The sequence below is a fragment of the Ambystoma mexicanum genome, chromosome 6q (assembly GCF_040938575.1).
Source record: "Ambystoma mexicanum isolate Mex_15411 chromosome 6q, UKY_AmexF1_1, whole genome shotgun sequence".
NCBI classification, from domain to species: domain Eukaryota; kingdom Metazoa; phylum Chordata; class Amphibia; order Caudata; family Ambystomatidae; genus Ambystoma; species Ambystoma mexicanum.
In genome coordinates, this window is record NC_090937.1 from 1,642,418,567 (window position 1) to 1,642,443,680 (window position 25,114).

A 25,114-nucleotide genomic window follows, 5' to 3' on the forward strand; every position below is an offset into this window, starting at 1 on the left:
ACATGAAAGTAATGCTTATGCCCAGAGGCGTTGCTCTGGGGGCTACAGCCCTGGGTATTTTGGTTGAAGCCCCGGATAGAAGCTCAGGGGCTACAACCAAAAGGTTAGCTAGCCCCCAGTCCCAACAGTCCCGACATTAGCGTAGCCCCGGATAGAAGCTCAGGGGCTACAACCAAAAGGCTAGCTAGCCCCCAGTCCCAACAGTCCCGACATTAGCGTAGCCCCGGATAGAAGCTCAGGGGCTACAACCAACAGGCTAGCTAGCCCCCAGTCCCAACAGTCCCGACATTAGCGTAGCCCCGGATAGAAGCTCAGGGGCTACAACCAAAAGGCTAGCTAGCCCCCAGTCCCAACAGTCCCGACATTAGCGTTGCCCTGGAGAGAAGCTCAGGGGCTACAACCAAAAGGCTAGCTAGCCCCCAGTCCCAACAGTCCCGACATTAGCGTTGCCCTGGATAGAAGCTCAGGGGCTACAACCAAAAGGCTAGATAGCCCCCAGTCCCAACAGTCCCGACATTAGCGTTGCCCTGGATAGAAGCTCAGGGGCTACAACCAAAAGGCTAGCTAGCCCCCAGTCCCAACAGTCCCGACATTAGCGTAGCCCCGGATAGAAGCTCAGGGGCTACAACCAACAGGCTAGCTAGCGACGAGTCCCAACAGTCCCGACATTAGTGTAGTCCTGGATCTTTTCCAGACCTAGCAACACCCGTTATGCCTCTTTTTACGTCCTGTACTCACTTCTCAGAACAAAGGACATGCTGTTTTGGTCACTTCCTAACTGAGTACAAAACTGTGACAGCAGATGTCTGGTGGAAATATATGCCAAGTGGATCAAAAGCATCGATCCTAATAGGGGCAGTTGGCTTTTATAGGATTGTTTTGGAAAAAGCACTTGCTAGGAGAAGCAACTAGGATAACTTGGAAACCTAAGCTAATTGACCAAGCTGTGATAAATTTGGAAGACGGTCGATTGAACTTTATGAGGAGACACGGCCATTTGCTAAACGATTTTCTTGTAAACTATAAAGCAAGAATAAAAAATAAATTAAAAAACCAACAGAATTCTGTTTCAAAGCACCACAAGGCTAAATGGGAAGGGAGCAGGGCAAATAATAACAATGGTAGAAACAGTAAGTATACAATCATAGTCCTACCAGACCGTGTGGCTTTCAGACAGGGGTTACTACACCCCGTCACCAAATTTATTTTCAGCCACTACAACAAATCACCCTTGAACATGTGTGGCAGCACTCAACACCTCCTCCCTGAAGGAGTTCAACCCCTGCCTATACAGGATGAGGTGATAGTGTATGAAGAAATAATTCGGGTCAGCCCATGGCGCCGCCCCACAGATATCCTGAATGGGCACACCCGAGCATCCGCCCAGTACGCCGCCATCCCTCTGGCCGCTGGTCTAGAGGCTTGCAAAGGAGCCTGTGCCACTGAATAGGCCAAAGCAATCGCTTGCCGAATTCCCTCCAGTTGGATGAATGAGTTGCCTGCATGGCCGTCCAATACGCCTAGGCATTATGGTCCCCAAAACGGTCCCCCAGTCGAGGGTTGTGGCAGCGGAAATCCTTGCAGAAGATTGTCCCTCTCCAGCCACCACAGAAACTGTGCCCTCAGCTCCGGAGTAATTGCAATCCTGGTCTCGTAACCTTGAGAGTCTGTCCTCCATGCAGCAACGGTGCAAGTCAGACATCAATAGCCGAATGTGAAGTCTCACCCACGGAACCACAAACACACAGGCAACCATAGGACCTTGCACCCTGAGCTCTTCCCCGGCAGTAGCCCAATCGTGGTATAGCAGACACCCAAGGGACGCTGGAGGCGGACTGCCATATCCAGCAGCAGTCGCACCATGCCCTGCACCATTTAAAAGCGATCCCCAATGTACTGAACGTTCAGGGATGGCTGTGAGAGTGCTCCACAGTTAGCATAAACCCCAGCTCCTGCAGCACCCTGCATGCGATGCCCCTGTGCTCCAACAAAAGTTCTCTAGAGGAAGCCTTCAGTAGCCAATTGTCCAGGTGCGGGAAAACCTGCCGTCCCCTGGCATGAAGGTGTGCCACCACCGGACCCATCACCTTTGTAAACACCCTACAGTATTGATGACAAATAGAAAAGCCTTGAACTAGAAATGCCTCCAGTGAACGAAATCCTCTGATATTTCTGATGTGACCATTTGAATGGGTACATGAAAGTAGGTGTCCTGAAGGTCCAGCGATGCCAGAAAGTCCAACACTTCAATCAAGGGAGACATCCTCTGCAGACTTGTGGAGAGACGGATGAATGTGTCATCAATAGCGCCGGCCCCTCTCTGCCTCTGTGCCATAGGAATGAAAGAAGAGCATAAGTCACGGCGTCTGCCCCCTCTCCAGCACCATATCGCAAGCACGAGAGACGGTACTCATTGTTGACAATCCTACCAGACTTTCGCTGGAACGACCGAAGAGGAGATGAGTCTGCAAGTTCTAGCAGACATGAACATGCTGCAACCACAGATGACGAAAGGAAACAGACATCTTTGCTGAAACGAACACACGTAGACGCGTTGGACACGAAGCAGGTACGCACTCACCATGAAGTTACATGGACACTAGGTCAAACTGCATTTAGACATGAAGAATGCTACCTGAATCAGTAGACCCTAGAAACCACATACTAAATATATGTATGCCGAAATGGAAGACACTTAAGAATACACATAAAGCTTGCTTAACGCAGAAACACAACAGTGACAAGCAGACATTTTGGATAAAATGGACAGCGCACATAAATTAAAACATATTTTCATGAATGTTGCTCGGATTCCTGGATCCGGGCATCTTTTTAGATACGGTTGCATCATGCCTCATTTTCTTGTTTCTGCTGCAAGATCCTGATGAAGTTTTAACCGGGCAACTTCCTCTTTTGTCGTTATGCAATCTTTTTGTTTTCATTTTTTCTTTATTGTATCCAGAGTAAAGAACAAGTCTTTCCAACTCCTCAAGTACGGTTACACATTCCTTTTCCCAAGTCTTAATTAGAGGGGTAGTACCATATAAAAGTTCCTGTCACAGAATTTTGCTGTATAGGCGCCTAACAAAAGCTCAATAAAAATAAAATAAAATGAAAATAAAATAAAATAAAAATAAAAAAATAGGAGCAGTACTCTGGTTGGTCTGCGCTGTTATTCATGGCCATTTGTGTACTGCTATATTTTGTATGCCTCACAAGTAAGTACTGGGGCGAGGCATAGAGATGTGGAATAATGAGGCAATTACTTATGGGTAATTTTCATTACTCCTAGTCCTTCTCTTCCTCATCACAGTGTTTGTGACCCGCCTCTCCTGCCCTTCTGCAGAGTGATAAAGGCCATGATGTGTTTGGGGATTTGAACTCATACACAGTGGTGGTTGGGAGTGGTATGCATTCAGTAGAGAGGGGTGGGGCATGTATGTAATATTGAAAAGATGGAATGCCACACCTGTCACCTCACACTCTTCGGGCAGGTGTTAGTTTACTCACCTACCAGCCCCACTACTACCACACGCCCATACATATCAGTCCCCTGTAGGAAAGATTGACAGAGGGCCCTGGATAGGTGGATCTTAGGGTGGGAGGAGTTAATGGCTAGCACAAGTAGGACATTAATAAACTTAAGGGACAATTGTTCCATGTACTGTAACCTGTTGACATTACTAATCAACTTCTGTTGTAAATGGTGGGCTTGCTAAGCCTGTTAGAATGATACTATCTCAGTGGGAGGCCTTGTGCAGCCAGGGCTGTCTGCCTTTGAGTGGGGCAAGTCAGAGCTGTCAAACCACCCCCCTTCACCTCAACCTCCCTGTGGGCATTTGTCCCTTGATTGAATCCGACTCTGGTGTTTTTACTCGACATGAGAACGCGAGAGGTTGATAGCTGTGGATTCCTGGTGTGGATGCTGGGACTTCACAAGGCACTAGGAATTATGAAAATGACAGTTAGGTAACTGGTGCAGAAACCTCCAAAAGTGTTTTGTCCATGTTACTCGTCATGCTGCTCATGAGTTTAGTAACCCATACTGACCCCAGGAGGCGATATTGTGACATACTCTGACCGCTGCAGATCTACGGCTGAAAGAAGTGACGCATACAAACTATTTTGGGAACCTTGTTCCTGTTTCTTACTTTGGGCAGGCTGCACTCAGTGTTTATCTAGAGTTCATTCCTTGGCCCAGAATTAATTGCATCGAGTTCCAGTGGGAAAGCAGAATCTATGTCAAGACAGGAGGCTTCATATTATGCATCATTCTTCACTTCTGACAACCACAGCAGCAAAGAAAAAACGTTACAAACAAAAAGTTTGATCAACAGAAAACTGAAAAACAGAGTTTCAAAGTCAATGCAGGGGATACCAATCATCGAGGCCACGTCATGCCCTGTAGCGGACCAATGGGCAGGGACCCGCCCCCATATAATTCCTTTACTCCAATCCCAACTCCTCTTTCTTTGATGCTGACGCCACAAGCTAAGTCACTCCTTCTAGTTGTGCCTTGTTGCTAGTCAGTAGTTGTTGTTAATGATACATTGGAGCACTGTATGTTATATAGCTATTAGTGACACGGTCACGTCATTCGTATATTTTGTTAGTCATTTTTTCCCTTTCATGTAATTTGCTTCTGTTACATTGTACACTTGAAAGTGTTTGTGTGCGACCGCTGCTTTATTTCCTTATCCAGCGGTAACTGTCGCACACACACAGTGAGCTCCGCCTCAGAGCGGGGAGTCCTGCTGTCAGGCCCGACACGTGCAAGCCAGTCTTTTTTGTTTATTGTGTGTGCGCAATGAGAGAAGCTGAATACGCTTCAGGCCGGCACACACAACCTCTTTGTAATTGTTTCACAACACGTTGGGCCTCCCCTCTCCAGAGGGAATTAACAACATTAGAGACCCGCCCAGGCTGAAGGTGTGCTGACAGCCTGCTGGGCTTCAGGCTTTGCCTGGAAAATATTGCGAGGCATTCCACTTATGTTCTGCTACGTGCCACACCCTGCTAGTGTGAGCAGGTTGGATTTAGCCTACTCAGCATTCTTTTTGTTACGGCAACGTGTGGGCCATGTATAATAATGACTTTAACCCTTGTCTGCTGGGCTACTTGTGAATACAAAAAAGTAAATATACACAAAATATGTTTTTCTTTTATTTAACATTTCCCCAAATTCTGTTCTTGTCTTGTCATGGCTACTAGAGGGTCTGAGGGGCCCTCTTCCACTGATGTCAGCACTCAGGTTAGGCCTTCCAAAAAAAAATAATAAGTGAGAGGTTGGGGGAAGATGTAGTTAATAGCATATAGGGGAGCCATCCCTTCCTAACCAGCCATCAGTGGCTCAGGTGATTCAGACGTCCTTAGACACTGCTCTTCAGGATCTCAATTCCACGTTGGCCTCAGCCTTTGATAGGCTTATTAATAAGACCTCTGATTTTCACCCTTCGTCAGAGGAGGGTGCTTCTATACCCGTACAAGTCCCCCGTAAGTGTACAAAGAAGACCAAGCATCTACAAGGACAGTTCAGTCCGCCTAGTGCCCCTAATCAGGTCTCACCCCCAAGGAGGGATCAGAAGCGTAAATTGGAGGGGTCCCAGCAGTCCCATTCAGTTCCCGCTTGGCCAGGTGGCTCGCACTGCCCACTAGTGCCCCTTCAGTCCACATTTCGACTACAGTTCAGAGGATTCAGACTGACATCCAAAAAGGCGCAAGAGAAAGGAAAACCCAGTGATCCCTTCCCAATGGCCGGTATTAGATGTCAGTGGGGTTCCGTTCTTCGACCCAGCCCTTATTCAGCATCCCTGGTCTTCAGAATGGCACCCCCTGGGGCGCTGTATCCTCCTTTTTAAACTATTGGGTTAGATGCCCCTTACCCGAAGAAGAGAGAAACAAATTACGTTCTGAGTGCCCTAGCACGGTGGTGTCATGGGTATCAGGCAGGTAGTTGGGGCAAGCTGGGTGGAGGCTTGGCAGGCCTGGGATAGTCTCACAAAGAACCCATAGCAAATCCCTCCTTTCATTCCTTCCTAGTGTTCGTAGTAACTTCCTGGTTACCACTTCCTGTTACCAAACAGGAAGTGCATGATAACTCATGAGCTCTCTAGTGTTTGGGTGTGGCTGGCTATATAAGCCACACCCAAGATTCTTCCAGTGCTTCGTGTTGCTTACTGTGAGCTGTATCAGCAATACACTTGCCGTGCTCTGGCCAGCATCTGCTTACCTTCTCCGGATCATCCTGTTTCTGCTTACATGCTCCGGATCATCCTGCTTCTGCTTACCAGCTCCAGATCATTCAGCTTCAGCTTACCTGGTTCTTACTCCACACCGCAGCTATCTCCAGTCAAGAGGGGACTTCTACACAACACCTGTAAGAACAAAGAAGAACAGCGTTAACACGCTGCGCATACTCACCGAATCTTCCTGCGACGCTGGAATCCAGGTTAGTTGAACGAGCGGCCAAACCCCTGTAAGAAAGACGCGGACACTTATTTCACTGCGCTCTCTACGCGGTGCATACTTACCAAAAGCCTCTGTGCAAACATACCTAACCACCAAGTCTCCAGTAGCGCTGAACCCGGACTCGAGGCGCTAATACCACATAATTTCTCGTGCAAGGGAAAGGGAGACATTACCGGGTGCGCTCGAATTGAAGGTGCTGCGCAAACCTACCAGCAGCTAGCTTCTACACGCAGCGCTACTCACCCACAAAAATACTGGCAAACAAAGACAATACGGACAATTTTGGACACTCAATAATCTCCGCGCAACGTTCACTTGTGGGAAGGACTTTCTAGCCAGTGAAGAAACTGGCGCCTTGAACTCTCGGCCTCGCTGTGAAGGCATAAAACAGCATTTAGCATCTGAACTCAGCCCACAGACATTGGCACCAATCACATGAGTGAATCGCGCCCTTGCAAATGCAGGATGGAGTGCACACCCTACTAAAGATCAAGGTATTCCTCCGGGTGAAACAGGAGAAGTGAAGACTCGGGGTCAAGGGAGGCTCATCCATCGCTCCTGCAGAGACACAGGTGAGTGTGACAGGTGGTTCCAGATAAGGTGGCTTTTACCCTTGACATCGACCAGTCTATGGTCTCCTTTTTGTCCGAGAAGGAGAAACATCACAAGAAGGGGGTGGACAAGGCCTGGAGGAGTTGCCAGGACAAGTTGTTGGATGTGTTGGGGCCGGTGACCAATATTTTTGAATTGGCAGAGGAGGCGGAACTTTCTAATTCCCCTATTGATGTACAGGCCCTTCGGGGCTGGATTCAGAGAACCGTATGCTTGCTCGGCAATGCCAATGCTGCAATCTCTAGGTAGTAGCGCAAGTCCCTCCTCATGCGGCTTGATTCCAAGTTGGCAGACATGGCAGAAGGGGAGGCGGGTCATAAGGCTCACGGCAACTTGTTTGGTGACACATTTATCAAAGACCTATCTGCCTATGTACACACTTTCACAGCATTAGATAAAGCTCAGGTCAATATAAATAAGGGCTTTGCCCCTAAGGGTTTTGATAGGGCCAGAAGAGGTAGAGCCTGCTCCTCTGGCCATTTCTCCCAGGGCTCTACCCACCCCCGGCAATATGCATCAAGAGGTGCACACAATTCCTCCTCTGCTCGAGGAGTACAAGCTGAGTTTTACCCCATGAGGGGTTTCCACTGGGGAGGACGTACAGGCAGGGGTGCTGGCAGAGCGAGAGTTGCAACAGTTAAAGGTTTCTTCCCACAAAGATTTGGGAGGCACGTTGGTCAGGTGTCTTCCTCAATGGGAAACTCTCACCTAAGATCTCTGGGTGTTGCAGATGGTGAAGGGGTTTCAAATAGAGTTTTGTTCTCCCCCTTGTCAGCTAGTGTTCGACAAGGACAAGAAGAAGTAGATAGATGCAAAGGTCAGAGACCTCATTTTCAAAGGGGCAGTTGTCCAGGTGTCCTTCACAGCCTCCCTGTTTTTGAGCACAATATTTCTGGTCCCAAAGCCCGAGGAGGGATTTCACCCAGTCATAAACCTGCGAGCCCTCACCTCATTTGTAGTGTACCACTTCAAGATGGAGGGAATTCACCTACTCAGGGACACCCTTCTCCCGGCGGATTGGATGGTCAAGATAGACTTCAAGGATGCGTACCTGGTAGTCCCAGTCTTTCCTCCACAAGGAGTTCCTACAGTTTCAGTGGGGGGCTCACACTTGGCAGTTTGCCCCCCTTCCGTTTGGCCTCTCATCAGCCCCCTGGTGCTTCACCAAGTTAATGAAGCTGGTGATAGCTCACCTCAGGTCCAAAGGGATTCGAAATAATAATTTAACTAGACGACATACTTCTGCTAGCTCAGAGTTCTCAGATTCTTCAGACTCATCTGGGAGTAACAGTGTCTCTGCTGCAAACATTGGCTTTGTTATAAATGTAAAGAAATCCATATTCCAGCCGACGCAATGTATCCAATTTCTGGGCTTCAATATAAATTCCAAGCTCTGCATCCTTCTCCTTCTGGACTGCAAGCTCTCCAAAATATGGAAGGAGAAGGGTCTCCTCCACAGGAAGGGGAGGGTCTCCCTCAGGCAGGTAGCCAGGGTTGTGGGGATGTTGTCAGCCTCCATCCATCTTTCCGGTCCCTCTCCATTACAGGGCGTTACAACGCCTCAAGACCAAGCACCTTCGCAGAAGTCTGTCTTACTCGCAGTAAGTGGTTCAGTCTCCTGAAGCCAGGCTGGAGCTCCTCTGGTGGCTCAGGTACATGGATGCCTGAATTTGCAGAGCGATTTTTGGTCCCTCTCCGGACGTCATCTTGGAGTCCGATGCTAGCAGAGCGGGCTGCGGGGCCAGGATAGGGCAGGTTTCCTCAGGCAGAAAGTGGTCCGCTTCAGAGAAGCAACTACATCTCAAATGTCTGGAGTTTTAGCTGGCTCATTTGCAGTCAAGTGTCTTCTCAAAGATCAGGGGAATTGCTGTGTCCTTCTCCGGATGGACAATATTTCAGCGGTTCGATACATCAATCATCTTGGGGCAACCCGGTCCAAGGCCCTAGCAGATCTAGCGAGGGAGTTCTGGCATTTCTGTCTGGATCGGGATATTCTGTGGAAATCGGAGTATCTTGCAGGGGTCAACAACGCTGTCATGTAATGGAATTCCAGACATCTCCAGGACAAGAGCGAATGGATGTTAGACAGTGTTCTTTTTGTCAAGATCTTGTCTCTCTGGGGTCCGATTCAGGTGGATCTCTTTGCCATGAGACTCAACGGCCAAGTTCCCAGGTTCTACAGTTGGAGGCCAGATCCCAGTGCGTTAGCAACCAACGCTTTCCTCCAGGATTGGTTGGGTCCTGTTTCCTATGCCTTCCCTCCCTTTGCCATGAAAGCCAGAGTGCTAGTTTAAGTGTGCAGGCAGGCGGCAACGCTGGTGTTAGTAACCCCCTTTTGGCCTTCTCGGGTGTGGTTTCCAGCCCTGTTGGAGTTGGCTATGGATATTACTCGGTCCCCAAATTAGCCATGTTATTATGTCTTGTTTCAATTAAGAGGGTTTCTGATATTAGGGCGTTGGATGTGGATAACAAGGGGTTGAACCCTCAGGGGGTTACCTTCTTTGTTTCCAGGAGAACTAAGTGTTTATTTTCCTCCTTTTCCTATCCAGATTTTCCAGATAATTCTAAGTTGTGTGTGATAAAATGCTTAAAATGTTTTGGGTTGAAGACAGAGGCTCTTCGGCCTCCTAATATCTCTCAGCTGCTCATTTCCTATAGGAAACCACATAAACCAGCATCCCCAGCCACGTTACCCAGATGGATTAAGTGGGTTATGAAAGAAGCAGGGGTTGACATCTCCTCTTTTGGTTCCCATTCGGTTAGAGACGCAATGACCTCCAAGGACGCTTTCCTGGGGGGGTAGCTTTGAACAAATTTTGAAAGCAGCCGATTGGTCAAAGGAATCAACATTCGAAGCATGTTATCACATGCGTATTGTTCATGTTGCAATTAATGTGATGCAAGGGCTTTAAACTTGCCTAATATGAAGCCTCCTCTCTTGACATAGAATGGTTAATCCCCCTCACTAACATGAGAGGGGGTTTAGATTCTATCAAAGACAAGGAGGCGAGTATTATGCCAAATTTGTTTGTTCTTACAGCTTCGGGGTGAGATGGCCCGTTCAGGAACAGTCCTTCACAGTTACAAGATGCAGTGAGGTTGAGATCCTTTGAACTTCGTATGGATCCTGTCTCTGTGCTACATCATCTTGTCTTTACAGTGGGTGTCTGATGCAAGAAAGAGGAATTGGGATTGGAGTAAAGGACTTATATGGGGACGGGTCCCTGCCCAGTGGTCACGTACAGGGCATGACCTGGCCTTCATGTTGCATTGGGGGGTGCCCCTGCATTGACTTTGAAACTCTGTTTTTCAGTTTTCTGTTGATCAAACATTTTGTTTGTAATGTTTTTTGTTTGCTGCCGTGGTTGTCAGTAGTAATGAATAATGCATAATACCGCCTCCTTGTCTTTAATAGAATCTAAATCCCCTACACGTTACTGTGTCACCCTGGAGGGGCGGCGGCACAGCTGCTGGTGTAATGTCATTTAATGCTATTATTAACATTTCTTTCCATAAGTGCATTTGTACCTCAAGACCTGTGGTGTGGGGCTGGAGAGTTTACAGGGCCCCATGGGGCAAAGGGACCTTGTAGTTTGGGGCAGCCCCTGCAGACTCAATTTTTGAGGCCAGCTAATATAGCATGCAGCTAGGGGCTGATGACAGTGGTGCACCCAGACGTTTTTCCTAGGGGTGGCAGGTGGGTGGGCAGTAAATTGGGCCAGGGTTTCCGTTGGGGGGGCAGCATTTTTATAAGGAGGGCCATGGCCCCATTTGGCTACTCCTTGGTGGCGCCTCTGGCGCCTCCGGCAGACGCTACCTGCAGGGCCCGGAGCATCTGGACAGACTACCTGTGATGTGTGTGCCACAGAGATCTGGGGCTGGGCCAGGGCTGGCAGGCAGGAAGCGCCGGGGAGCGGCCGTGCAAATACAACACTGACACAGGTGCTCTGGTGTCAGAGCGGAGATTGCCCATTGCAGGCTTTCTCCCTCGTGTTTATTACCTTGCCCACGTGGACATCACATCCTTCTCCAACTTTAGATGAACAAAACAACTAAACGAATGAAGCAAACATGTGAACTCCTCGCCCTTGTGGTAGTCTTTCTTGGTACCTTCCTGGTCGCCAGACTTGTGCAATCAGACTTGCACACGTTTGTAGATGCCGTTAAGGATGTATCCTTGGAGTCTGGTGGAGGGTACTAGCCTCCTCCAGAGTGAGTATCGTTCTCCTCGCCCTCGGTGCAGGGTGACTGGTCTGGGCACGCTCTTGTCATCGCCACTCGGTACCAGGGTTTCTGGGGTTTGTCTTTGCTTCGTGTCTCCGGCTGGTGGTATCCGCTGAGTCGATGGGGAGCTTGGTCCTTGGGGTCTTGGTCCTCTCGAGATTCTTCCCACAGGGTGGGTGGTGTCCGTTTGAAGTGGGACACATTCTGGGTTACTGTCTCAGGCCCGCACATCGCTGTGGCTAGCCCGTGCTCCCAGTGAGTGATGGTCCAGTGGAGAGATTCATAGGGGAGGGTCATCTTTCCTCTTGGTGCTCTGTACTTTACTAACGCTGTGTCTATTTGGAGGCCACTGGGTGTGGCTGAACTTGCTCTGTCTTCCTTTGCATTATGTTCTTGTCTTCGGCGTTCCACATGTTCTAGGTCTACCTGAGGAGGTTGGCACGAGTGGTGGAGGGGCACTCCCGCTTGGATGGGTACCCCAAACAACAGGGCTGCTGGGCTGACCTGTGTGGCTGCATGGGGTGTTTGACGGTAGGAACTAAGGAACCTGTACAGTTCAGGGATCCATGGTAGTCTTTTGTCTTTTGCGATCCTCACTGTTTTGTTGATGGATGCCATAAATCTTTCTGTATCCCCGTTGGCCTGGGGCCAATAAGGGGTGATGTGGTGATGGCGGATTCCCATGTCCTCGATGAAGCGTTTGAACTCTTTGCTTGTGAACGGCGGCCCGTTGTCGCTCTTTATTGATGATGGTATGCCATGGATCGAGAACATCTTTTCCAACGCGGCGGTGAAGGAGACTGCATCTGTCGAGTTGACTGGTTCAACTTCTGGATATCTGGTGTATTCGTCGATGACTACAAGGAGGTAGGCTTCATTGGCAATTGTGCAGATGCCGATGCTTACTGCGTCCCAGCGATGTTCGCTTCTTGGGGGACAGGCCTAGGGTTCAGGTGGTCCGAGCCGGCAGGTAGCTAGGCACGCTGTGCAGGTTTCGAATAGTCTAGTAATCTTCTGTTGTATCTGCGGCACCCACACTGGCGATTTGAGGAAGGCCTGCGTCTTTACGATCCCCTGGAGGCCCACATGCGCAAGTTGTAGGGCCCTCTCTTGGAGGTTGGTGGGCATTACTATGTGATGGCCTTGGAGGATGAGGCCTTTGAGTGACACGGGCAGTTCATGGCGTACTCCGAAAAGGGCCTGTATAATTTCCTGTGCTTGAAGTGTTTTCGGGATGACCACAGTGAGGAATGGTTTCCACTTGCCGGTTAGGATCGCTTTCTTGGTCATTTGGAGACAGGGGTCCTTGTCTGTTTCTTCCACGATTTTGTCGAGTTTTATGGTTTTGGGCTTGGCACAGGCTATGACCTGGCATACATCCTCCTTGGCTTCTTCACGTTCTATTGCTGTGGCAGGTCGTGGGTGTCATGACAGAAAGTCTGTCAGGTTATAAGCTCCGGCTCTGTATTGTACCTTGAGGTGGAATTGTTGCAATTGAAGCATCCAGTGCTCGATCCTGGCTGGGGGATGCAGTGCTGATCATTTAAATATCGGGACCAAGGGCTTATGGTCTGTCCATACCTTCACGGAGTGCCCAATGATATAAACATGGAAGTGCCTGCATCTCCATACGATAGCTAGGGCTTCCTTTTCTATATGTGCGTAGGTTCTTTCGGTCGGGGTGAGTGCTCTGCTGGCAAATGCGATGGGGACAATCATTCCGTCACGGTCTGTCTGGGTGAGAACAGCTGCGAGGCCTACAGGGCTGGCATCCACCAGTAGATCTGTCTTTCGTGTTGTGTCAAAGAACGCCATGGTGGCGTCACTGGACAGTGAGTCCTTGATCTTCTGCAACGCATCTTCCTGGGTTGCTCCCCATTCCCAGGTTGTCTTTGTGAGTTCCCCCGCAGGCGGTTGGCGATGTTGGCCAGATCGGGATGAATCGCCCACAGTATGTTGCCATACCTAGGAAGATCCGGACTTCCGTTGCTGTGGTCGGGGCTTGCACATTTTTAATGTCTTCTACCTTTCCCAGATCTGGGGATACTCCTTTTTCATTAAAGACATAGCCGAAGAAGCTCAGTGTGGATTTCCCAGATTCACACTTTTCTTCATGTAGCGTTAGCCCAGATTCTTCTAGACGCAGTAGGGTGGCTGCTAGTCGGCTGTTGTGTTCTTTTTCGGTTTGCCATAGACCAGGATGTCTTCGCTGACATTTGTAACCCCTGGGAGGTCTTGGAGTACTTTGTGTATTTCATGTTGAAAAACCTCTGCGATCAACAAGATTCCAAAATTGAGCCGGCGATATCTTCTCAGCCCAAGGTGTGACGAGAACATCGGAATATATCTTGATTCTTTTGACAGGTGGAATTTGATGGTAGTCTGTCCGGAAAACCATTCGCTGAAGACGGTGGCGTCTGTCAGGTCCACGATGAATTCATCCACTGTTGGAGTTATGTGTCTTTCTCACCCTATTGCCACGTTTGGCAGGCACATGTCGATGTATATGCTCACTGATGCATATGCGCACACAGGGGGTGGGCCAGGTGGTCTTCTCAATTATCTGGATGTCCTCAAGCTTATTCAGCTCTGCTTCTACTGCAGCCCTCGTGTGGAAGGGGACCCTTCGGTGTCGCACCGCTCTCGGGTTTACTGTGGGGTTGATGTGGAGCTTTACTGTCCTTCCTTTGAGGCATCCGATGCCTTTGAATAGCTTTCTGTGCTTTATGAGTAGGTGATCAATTTCCTTTGACTGGATTGCGAAGTTCAACTGTATGAGTTCTATTCGTTCGGACAGCTGAGCAATGTCTCAATTCCTGCATCGACAATGTAGATGCGAGTCTTGCAACTCTTTCCATGATGTGTGAGAGCAGTCTTGAAATACCCTATGACTGGGAGGGGCTTTTTACAGCCATATGCAAATAGCTGGTCAGGTCTCCGCTGTGGTCTGGGGTCAAGCTTGTCAAACCTTGTGGTCAGCATGACATTTACCGTGGCCCCGGTGTCGATCATCATCTTCGTTGGGATGTCTCCTACGGCGACTGTGCAACTGCGGCGTGATCTGCCGTTGTTGGTCTGCCTGCCGTGTGTTGGTTTGACCGCTGATGATATGTGGATCTTCTCTCGTCTGGGGGTTTCGGTGCCAGTTGGCGTGAATAGGGGACTGTTCCCTGCTTGACTGTTCATCATCGCTGCTGCTGCTGACAGTGTCTTCTCCCTCGATTGCTCGGGGCTCGTCCCTTCCTGGTCTCTCGGGTCCTGTCGGGTTGTCTTGAGCAGAATGTTTCTGCATTTTGGGGCCTTGTGTCTCTCCTCCAGAAAAGAGAATATATAAATAAGTAAGTGTGCCGTGCCTGCAAAAGGAACATCCCTCATTGTCTGCACTTCATCCACGCGCTGGACCCCCAGCCTTCAGCGCCAGGCCCCGGACAACACTCCTATTCAGGCCCAAGCAGCAAGAGGCGCTCTACAGGCAGAGGAGCTCATTTCTGCAGCAGCAAAGGTGTCCCAAAGCCCAGGACAGCACTTCCAGACCCATGCCCCCACTGCCATCTATAACCAGTGGTTTTTGGCCTCTGGGAGTTTAGGCACACTGACGCGTAGTGGTTGACCTTTCCACATTTGTAGCATGTGGTGCTGTATGCAGGGCAGGGTTCTCCTCTGTGCTGTTGTCCATCGCACCACAGGTGATTTATGGGCTTGTTTGTCATCTGCCCTTTTTGGGGCTTGTGTTGCCGCAGGGCATTGATTGTGGTCATGCTGTTGCGTGGCGTTTCCTTGTCTAATGGCAGGTGACTGATCATTTGCTCCATCTCTGCCACATGCTTGTCGGAGGAGAGGCCATGTAGGACCTGTTGTCGTCCTGCAAATTCTTTGTCCGGGAAATCGCATCCAATGGCCCTCTCCCGCACGCGGCCGTGCAAGTTATTGATGCTCTCCTGTTGGTGTGTTCTAGCTTGGCTCATTTTAAACTGCTCGAAGTCTGGACTGACCTGGGGTTTGAACTTTCTCGTGAGGTAGTCTTTCGCTGTTTCATAGTCGTCGTCTGTGCCTCGGTTCGGGAGTACATTGAATAGCCGAAGTGCCATGGTACCAAGATTAAGCATGAGGAATGTCCTTTTCTTTTCTTCCGTGGTGATGTCGCGTGCCTTGAGGGTCAGTTGAAATTGCTAGATCCAGAGCTCCCAGTGGAGCCCTTTGTGGGGGCTGAATGGCTGAAAAGGCTGCATGAAAGTTCCTTGTGTGGGGTCAAGCCATGTGTTGGTATCAGGATTCTGGCCCTGCTGCCTCGGTGGCATTGCTGTGGGGTCATCTGCCATGGTATGTGGTGCACAGAGTGGCGCGTGTGCTTGGCGGGTGTCTTGCACTACAGAGCGGTGCCTTGACTGTTGCTACCTAGGGGCTCTGATGGGTTGGTGTTCTGTTATTGCTTTGGCCCTGACCTGTGTTCAGTGCAGTCTTAGTTGCAAGGCTCCGAGATGGGTCCTTGCCGGTGGGGCCACTAGAATGGTTTGGGCCCAGTGCAGCGTGGTTATAGATGGCAGTGGGGGCATGGGTCTGGAAGTGCTGTCCTGGGCTTTGGGACACCTTTGCTGCTGCAGAAATGAGCTCCTCTGCCTGTAGAGCGCTTCTTGGGCCTGAATAGGAGTGTTGTCCGGGGCCTGGCGCTGAAGGCTGGGGGTCCAGCGCGTGGATGAAGTGCAGACAATGAGCGATGTTCCTTTTGCAGGCACGGCACACTTTCATTATTTATATATTCTTTTTTCTCGTCCCACGCGATTGTCTGCCGAAGCCCAATCACCTGCTGGGGAGGGCGCAATGGAAGTCAGTAGGCCCTGGGCGGTGCCGGTGGTGTGGTGCTGGAACGTTGTGGCTCTCCGATATGCGTAAGCATTTTACTGATGCCCAGGCACCGGGGGGTGGAGAGGGCGCGAAACGGGTCAGCTGGCCCTGGATCTGCCAGGTCTGCCGTGGTGCGTGGGGCCGTAACGGGTGGGTGTCTGCATATCCCACCTCCTCGTTGCCAGTGCACCATGGAGGTCAGGGGCTGGGCCAGGCCTGGAAAGCGGGACGCGCAGCGAGCAGGCGTGCAAGTACAACAGTGACACAGTTGCTCTGGTGTTAGAGCTGAGACTGCCCCTTGTGGGCTTTCTCCCTCGTGTTTATTACCTTGCCCACGGGGTGTGTACCACGTGGACATCACGCTACCCACGCCTAGGGACAGTCCTGCCACTGGCTGCAGATTGCAGCATGTGACTGTCAGACCTGCAAGGCTGTTGTGGCATACTTGCCAACCCTATAGATTTAGGCAGTAGGCTACCGATTTCTAAGCACTCCAACCGCCTACAGATTACCCTGTCAAAAACCACCCATTTATGAATGCTCCACTAGGCCTGGCTGCCTTAGGCCGGGAGCAGCATCCTCCAATGTATTGAAGGTGGGTGTGTTAATGACCCCATTCATTTTGATTGATGGCATGCTGCTGCCTGCCGTGAAACAGTCACTCTCTGCCCTGCGCCGCAGCAATGTGGACCGCGCCATGTTGCCTTCCTCAGATCCGCTGTGTTTGTTCAGACCTCTGAGCCGGTGTCTCACTAGCAATTGTCAGGCTTCTGAGGGAGCACTGGATCACCAGCTGGAACTGGGATCCCGAAGGCTAAAACATCCTGAATTAGTCAGTTGGTCAACAAACTGCAGCAGGTGAAGGTGAGCTTTTGTAACCTCTTCCAGCTCCCACCCAAGCATTGTGAGGCTGGGTGCAATCGTCAACACATGAGCACACCTAATATTCTTCGTCTCACAGTCATCCTCAAAGCCTTATAATCACTGACTAGAAGCCATCACATGCCAAGAAGACGCCATCATACCCACTGCTAAGGGGACTCCACTTTTTAAATTGGCCCTGCCCAGTCCTTTTATTCGCATCAGCTGAAAACGCGCAATTTGCTCACACTCAAGACTACAACGCCCAGAATGCATTTGTATGTTAAATGAAACCCCTACACCGTTAAAGTGGTGCCTAGGTTTCCCAGCTGACAGGAACAAGTTGTGTTTATGTCAGCATGGGTTATCTTCATGTTGCTATAGGAAATGTACAGTAAATATCAAGCCCCACCTTTTCCTCAATAATAAGAGTAGGATCCCTGCGGCTGGCGTGGGAAGGGCGTTTATTATCCTTTGAAAAGAGATGTAATGTTCTGAGGGTGGTGTGCTCTTGCTCCCCATAAGCACCTAGCCCTGGGCTCAGTCCCGCTGAGCGCGCGGCCAGGTCTCACCAGGGAAGGTATTCGGAAGATATAGATGCAGATAAATAGTCAGACTAAAGGTATCCTAATGAGGGGAAACAATCCCTTCAAAAAGCATGTGCTCGACAACGGGGAAACCGGTGTGAAACCTCTCTATACTGGTTATCAGTAACAGGCCTGAAGGCTGATTGGCCAAGGTGCTTGCTGTGCCTTGGGGTGGGGCCATGGAAGGCCTTTCGGTAAGCTTCTGGTTAGACGGATTAACCCAAATGGCACATGGAATGGGCCTGGGTCCAATGCCGGGCATGGGCGCTTTCAACTGCATGCAGAGGCATGTTGCAATTATTTGGCTGGCTTTCATGGGGCAGGCTTGGTCTGGGAACGACTGAAGGTTGCGACGCCTGGTGGCGCGATGGAAGAACCAGAACTGCTGGGCAGGAAAGAGGTTGAGTAACGGGTTTAATCAAAGTGCATTTTGAAGGTATGCGAAAAATATTTAATACCTTCATCCATTAAAGTACTTGTCCTTTCCTCGTCCTTTCCTCTTTTCTCCCCTGACGAAGTCGCTAGACAAGTCTGATCTATGAAAGCCTTGTCAAATCAGGTTCATCCATGTTCCTCTAAAACCATCAAGGACCACATTGACAGCTTAACCTTCATTCCAATTCTGTTGGCTGCCTTCATGACCACCAGTCTGGCTTCTGAGCAGCCTGAAACATGGAAACTGCTCTCCTGAACATCCGTGAAGATCTGTTCTCCAACCTTGACTCTAACTCTTGAAGCCGGTACCAGGAAGAAGGCCCAAGGAAAAAGGCCCTGTTCTACCCTGTGAGCCTCATTTATCTGCTCACAGAAGGGTGAGAGGGCTGGAGCCCTTCCCTGCCCCTCACGACGACGTCTCACTGGAGTGTTCCACTCCTGCAGAGCAGGCCTGCGATGCCTGACCATCACACATCTACCATCTACGGCATCAAATCATCTGGTGAGGCTAAATCATGGCTATCTAGCCTCCTTGTACCCAGCTGCACCTGAATGCTGAGCCCCGTCGCCTCCCAGAGCATTATCTGTGCATTTGCACACTCCGGCACAGGAGATCCACCATTTTGTCCCAAGACCCTGCCTGATCCCAAAATGGCGGCCGCAACACGGCACGAAAACGAGGCTGCCGTTAGTTGCTGAGCAACCAGCTTGCTCATACACCAATCCTGTGCACCGGTAGGCGGAAGCCGGTACCAGGAAGAAGGCCCAAGGAAAAAGGCCCTGTTCTACCCTGTGAGCCTCATTTATCCGCTCACAGAAGGGTGAGAGGGCTGGAGCCCTTCCCTGCCCTTCACGACGACGTCTCACTGGAGTGTCCCACTCCTGCAGAGCAGGCCTGCGATGCCTGACCATCACACATCTACCATCTACGGCATCAAATCATCTGGTGAGGCTAAATCATGGCTATCTAGCCTCCTTGTACCCAGCTGCACCTGAATGCTGAGCCCCGTCGCCTCCCAGAGCATTATCTGTGCATTTGCACACTCCGGCACAGGAGATCCACCATTTTATCCCAAGACCCTGCCTGATCCCAAAATGGCGGCCGCAACACGGCACAAAAACGAGGCTGCTGTTAGTTGCTGAGCAACCAGCTTGCTCATACACCAATCCTGTGCACCGGTAGGCGGAAGCCGGTACCAGGAAGAAGGCCCAAGGAAAAAGGCCCTGTTCTACCCTGTGAGCCTCATTTATCCGCTCACAGAAGGGTGAGGGCTGGAGCCCTTCCCTGCCCCTCACGACGACGTCTCACTGGAGTGTTCCACTCCTGCAGAGCAGGCCTGCGATGCCTGACCATCACACATCTACCATCTACGGCATCAAATCATCTGGTGAGGCTAAATCATGGCTATCTAGCCTCCTTGTACCCAGCTGCACCTGAATGCTGAGTCCCGTCGCCTCCCAGAGCATTATCTGTGCATTTGCACACTCCGGCACAGGAGATCCACCATTTTGTCCCAAGACCCTGCCTGATCCCAAAATGGCGACCGCAACACGGCACGAAAACGAGGCTGCCGTTAGTTGCTGAGCAACCAGCTTGCTCATACACCAATCCTGTGCACCGGTAGGCGGAAGCCGGTACCAGGAAGAAGGCCCAAGGAAAAAGGCCCTGTTCTACCCTGTGAGCCTCGGGACGCCAGGACTAGGCGACCTGATTGTGCCAGGTGGCAGACCTGCTTAAACCACCTCCCACACTGCCTGGATGCTATATACTACTATCGCACCTCCCACACGTACCAATGATCGACACAACACTACTCTGCGTGTCGCTCCCTACCGCCGGTAGGCTGCCTGCTAGGAACTGCACAGCCTACAAAATCTAGCATTGCTATACCCTTCACGTTACTGCCGATCGCTTTTAAGCGCAAGTCTATTTGTGTAAAGCACATGCTTGAAAAAGAAATACTATGCCGCATACTTTCATGAACATTCCATTTGCTCATAATGCTAAACTTTACCTAATAGACACATGACTTGTATGCATGTGCACAACTCTAGTGTTATGACATTGTGTGAATGTACTCACTGCTCTTAAATCAGACAAAACCTACCTGCCGATGTGTATTTGCTAAAGGAGCGTGACCTACCCACACTTGATCAATGTGATGTCTACATAGTATGCTGTATTATATTGTTGCTAAGAATTAACAAGCAACTATTGTCACACCACATGGATCAGCCAGTTGTGCCATTAGACCCTATATCTATAGTCATTAGACTCTAGGCTTACTACCTTTAGAATACACTTTAGCTTTGCAGCTTTAGGCACGACTCGGAACTCAGTTGCTGCCCTCCTGCACTATTAGCTTAAGTGTCCTACCCGAACCCAGGCGATGCCTAACTCCTCTTCAGCTTACGTACTATTCTGTACTTAGATGCTGCCACACTAAATCAGGTGTTGTGCCCTATGGTCGCCTACAGACCACATTTGATTGATTTGTGTTGTGCCTTATGGTCGCCTACAAACTACACTTGATTGATTTGTGTTGTGCCTTATGGTCGCCTACAAACTACACTTGATTGATTTGTGTTGTGCCTTATGGTCGCCTACAAACTACACTTGATTGTTTAGTGTTGTGCCTTATGGTCGCCTACAAACTACACTTGATTGTTTAGTGTTGTGCCTTATGGTCGCCTACAAACTACACTTGATTGATTTGTGTTGTGCCTTATGGTCGCCTACAGACCACATTTGATTGATTTGTGTTGTGCCTTAGGGTCGCCTACTAGACCACATTTCATTGATTTGTGTTGTGCCTTATGGTCGCCTACAGACCACATTTGATTGATTTGTGTTGTGCCTTATGGTCGCCTACAAACTACACTTGATTGTTTAGTGTTGTGCCTTATGGTCGCCTACAAACTACACTTGATTGATTTGTGTTGTGCCTTATGGTCGCCTACAGACCACATTTGATTGATTTGTGTTGTGCCTTAGGGTCGCCTACTAGACCACATTTGATTGATTTGTGTTGTGCCTTATGGTCGCCTACAAGACCACATTTGATTGATTAGTGTTGTGCCTTATGGTCGCCTACAAGACCACATTTCATTGATTTGTGTTGTGCCTTATGGTCGCCTACAGACCACATTTGATTGATTTGTGTTGTGCCTTATGGTCGCCTACAAGACCACATTTGATTGATTTGTGTTGTGCCTTATGGTCGCCTACAAGACAACATTTCATTGATTTGTGTTGTGCCTTATGGTCGCCTACAGACCACATTTGATTGATTTGTGTTGTGCCTTATGGTCGCCTACAAGACCACATTTGATTGATTAGTGTTGTGCCTTATGGTCGCCTACAGACCACATTTGATTGATTTGTGTTGTGCCTTATGGTCGCCTACAAACTACACTTGATTGTTTAGTGTTGTGCCTTATGGTCGCCTACAAACTACACTTGATTGATTTGTGTTTTGCCTTATGGTCGCCTACAGACCACATTTGATTGATTTGTGTTGTGCCTTAGGGTCGCCTACTAGACCACATTTGATTGATTTGTGTTGTGCCTTATGGTCGCCTACAAGACCACATTTGATTGATTAGTGTTGTGCCTTATGGTCGCCTACAAGACCACATTTGATTGATTTGTGTTGTGCCTTATGGTCGCCTACAAGACCACATTTCATTGATTTGTGTTGTGCCTTATGGTCGCCTACAAGACCACATTTCATTGATTTGTGTTGTGCCTTATGGTCGCCTACAAGACCACATTTGATTGATTTGTGTTGTGCCTTATGGTCGCCTACAAGACCACATGTCATTGATTAGTGTTGTGCCTTATGGTCGCCTACAAGACCACATTTGATTGATTTGTGTTGTGCCTTATGGTCGCCTACAATACCACATTTGATTGATTAGTGTTGTGCCTTATGGTCGCCTACAAGACCACATTTGATTGATTTGTGTTGTGCCTTATGGTCGCCTACAAGACCACATTTGATTGATTTGTGTTGTGCCTTATGGTCGCCTACAAGACCACATTTGATTGATTTGTGTTGTGCCTTATGGTCGCCTACAAGACCACATTTGATTGATTTGTGTTGTGCCTATGGTCGCCAATAGACCACATTTGCAACCCCTGCTTACTAGCAACACTGCCCACATCATGTATTGGTGCCTATCTACTCTCATCCACCTACTGTATATCTACACTAGACGTTGGACTAGTCAACCTAATCCATTTCCTAGTCAAGACACTTACACCTGCACACTCATGTTAACCACCACCCTCACCTCGCGGCCTATCACCATGACACCTGCTAACCCGTATTTGGATGATCCAGCTCTCTGGATACGCCACTTTGCTACCAGACCAACACCTAACCAACCTTGTACTACGGCCATTAGAAACACTAGATTGAATTCTAGAACTAGCCCACCTACCTTTCCATGCTCCCACCACCCTAGCATTTTAACCAGAAACTTTAGATTAAGAGCCCGCAGCATGAAACATTTGCATACTGACCACAACCCTGCCAATTCGACCACTGACTCAGTCAAGTTAGCCCATACCCATTTGCACGACCTACCTGTACCACCTGAAAAATCTTCCCAAAAAGACAAACTCATTAAAGCAGCTCTGGTGAATGCTAGGTCTCTTCCTGCCCATGCTCTCGACATCGCTGACCTTATATCTCACGAAAAGCTCGATCTCCTCGCAGTCACGGAAACTTGGCTTAATGCTGCCTCCGGTCCATCTCTGGCCCTTGCTATACCTAATGATTATGCTATTATTAGATGCGACAGAAACACCACTCAAACGAAGGGAGGTGGACTCGCCATGATATTCAGAAATACATTCGACATCAAAGTCATCCAGGACTCTCAAATCCCCTCTGCTGAATCCTTGTCTATTAAGCTACCTCTATCACCTAACCACACGGCATCTTTGCACCTTATTTACCGACCACCAGGTCCCATTTCCTCCTTTATAGAGGACATTGCATCACTCATAACCACAGATACCAAACCCAGCTCTCAAACGATCTTACTTGGGGACTTTAATCTTGGTTTTAACGACCCTAAGAACACTAACGCCCATGACCTAGCTAACACCTTATCGGATTTGGGTCACACGCACATTATTCACGAGCCCACTCATATCAAAGGCAGAACACTGGACTGGATCACTCACCTCAATTGCTCTATTGACCTTCTATCCAATGACCCATGCATTTGGTCGGATCATCACATAATAACCTTCTCTATCAAAGCCAATACACCTCACCTGGCGCCTATCATCGCCCCAGTTACCAGCACGAGAAATAAGAAAGATATTACACCTGACAAACTCTTACCTATATTACTCCCCATCCTGAACAATATCGACTCAGAGGCTGATCCCACAGTCTCAGTGGATATCTACAACCAGGCTATACTTAAAGCTTTGAACTCCATTGCCCCCCTAAAATTGCGGAAACCCAAACCACAGCGTCACCTTAACACTTGGTTCACGCCGCAGCTAAGAGAATTACGCAAAGCTAAGAGAACCGCAGAGTCACATTGGAAAAAACATCCCACAGCATCCAATAAGACTGAGCTAACCCTAGCCTCCTCTAGTTACAAAGAAGCCATCTTTATTGCTAAAAAGGACACATATAACAAAAGGATTACACAAGCGGAATCCAACACAAAGGAACTCTTTAAGATTTTGAAAGAACTAGAATCCCCCATTGCCCCCATAGACAAATATGTTACAGATGCACTATGGTGTAGTAATATTCAGAAGGCCTTATTAGATAAAATAGCTCGCCTACAATCTAAAATCAACGCAAAAAAATCCCTGCTACTTGCTGACCCGGACTACAAACAATTACCTAACAAATCACCTACCTTTATGTCAACTTGTAAACCTTTCAGCTTCTCACCCCTCTCAATCTGGGAAGTAGAAAACATCATCAGGAAACTTAAACCTTCAAATTGCCAAGGTGATGCCTGCCCTGCCCCGATCATCAAAGCTGCTGCGCACGACCTGGCACCATTCATAACCAACCTCATCAATGCCTCCTTCAAAACTGGAGTAGTGCCTGATAACCTAAAAGATGCGTGGGTCATCCCACTCCTTAAAAACCTACGCTTGATCCAGCCAACCCGTCTAACTATAGACCGATAACAACTGTACCTTTCTTATTAAAAATACTGGACAGAGCAGCCTATTTACAAATACAGGCCTACTTAGAATCAAACAATCTCCTAGGACTTAGGCAGTCAGGTTTCCGACCGAGACACGGTACGGAAACTGCATTAATAGATCTCACTACCCAGATCCAAATCCTGAAAGACAATGGTAAACTTGCACTCCTCTTATTGCTTGATCTGTCAGCAGCTTTTGACCTGGTCAACCATCAAACACTCTGTCACCACTTGAAAACTGCAGCACACTTCTCAGACGCAGCCACAGCCTGGATCAGTTCCTTCTTGGCGAACAGAACCATGAGGGTCTTCTCTCCCACTGATTCTGCTGAACCTTCACCAGTACCCTGTGGAGTCCCGCAAGGCTCCTGAGTGTCCCCGACACTCTATAATATATTCACAAAGCCCCTCTTTGATATCCTTGACTATCTGGGTGTCACATATACTAATTACGCGGACGACACCCAGATACTCATTCCTATCTCGGGGAACTATGAAACAGACAGCAAAACCCTTAATGAAATCTACTCAGTAATTCAAGCATGGATGGCACATCATGGACTTTGTCTCAATGACGAAAAAACCGAGTTGATCATCCTTGGCACTCACGCCAAACTCAAAAATCTCAATCCCGCATTTAAATCCTTCACCATAGATGGCAATCTCATCCCCGTGTCAAATAACACCAAAACCCTTGGGGTTTACATCGATGCCACCTTATCCTTCTCCAAACAAACTAATGCAGTAGCATCATCAGCCGCTTACACCTGCAAGCTGATCACTGCATGTAGGCCGTTCATCTCCTCACCCAATTGCATTACTCTTGCTAGAGCATTAGTCCTATCCAAGATAGACTATTGTAATGCCCTTTACTTAGGCACTAGCCACAA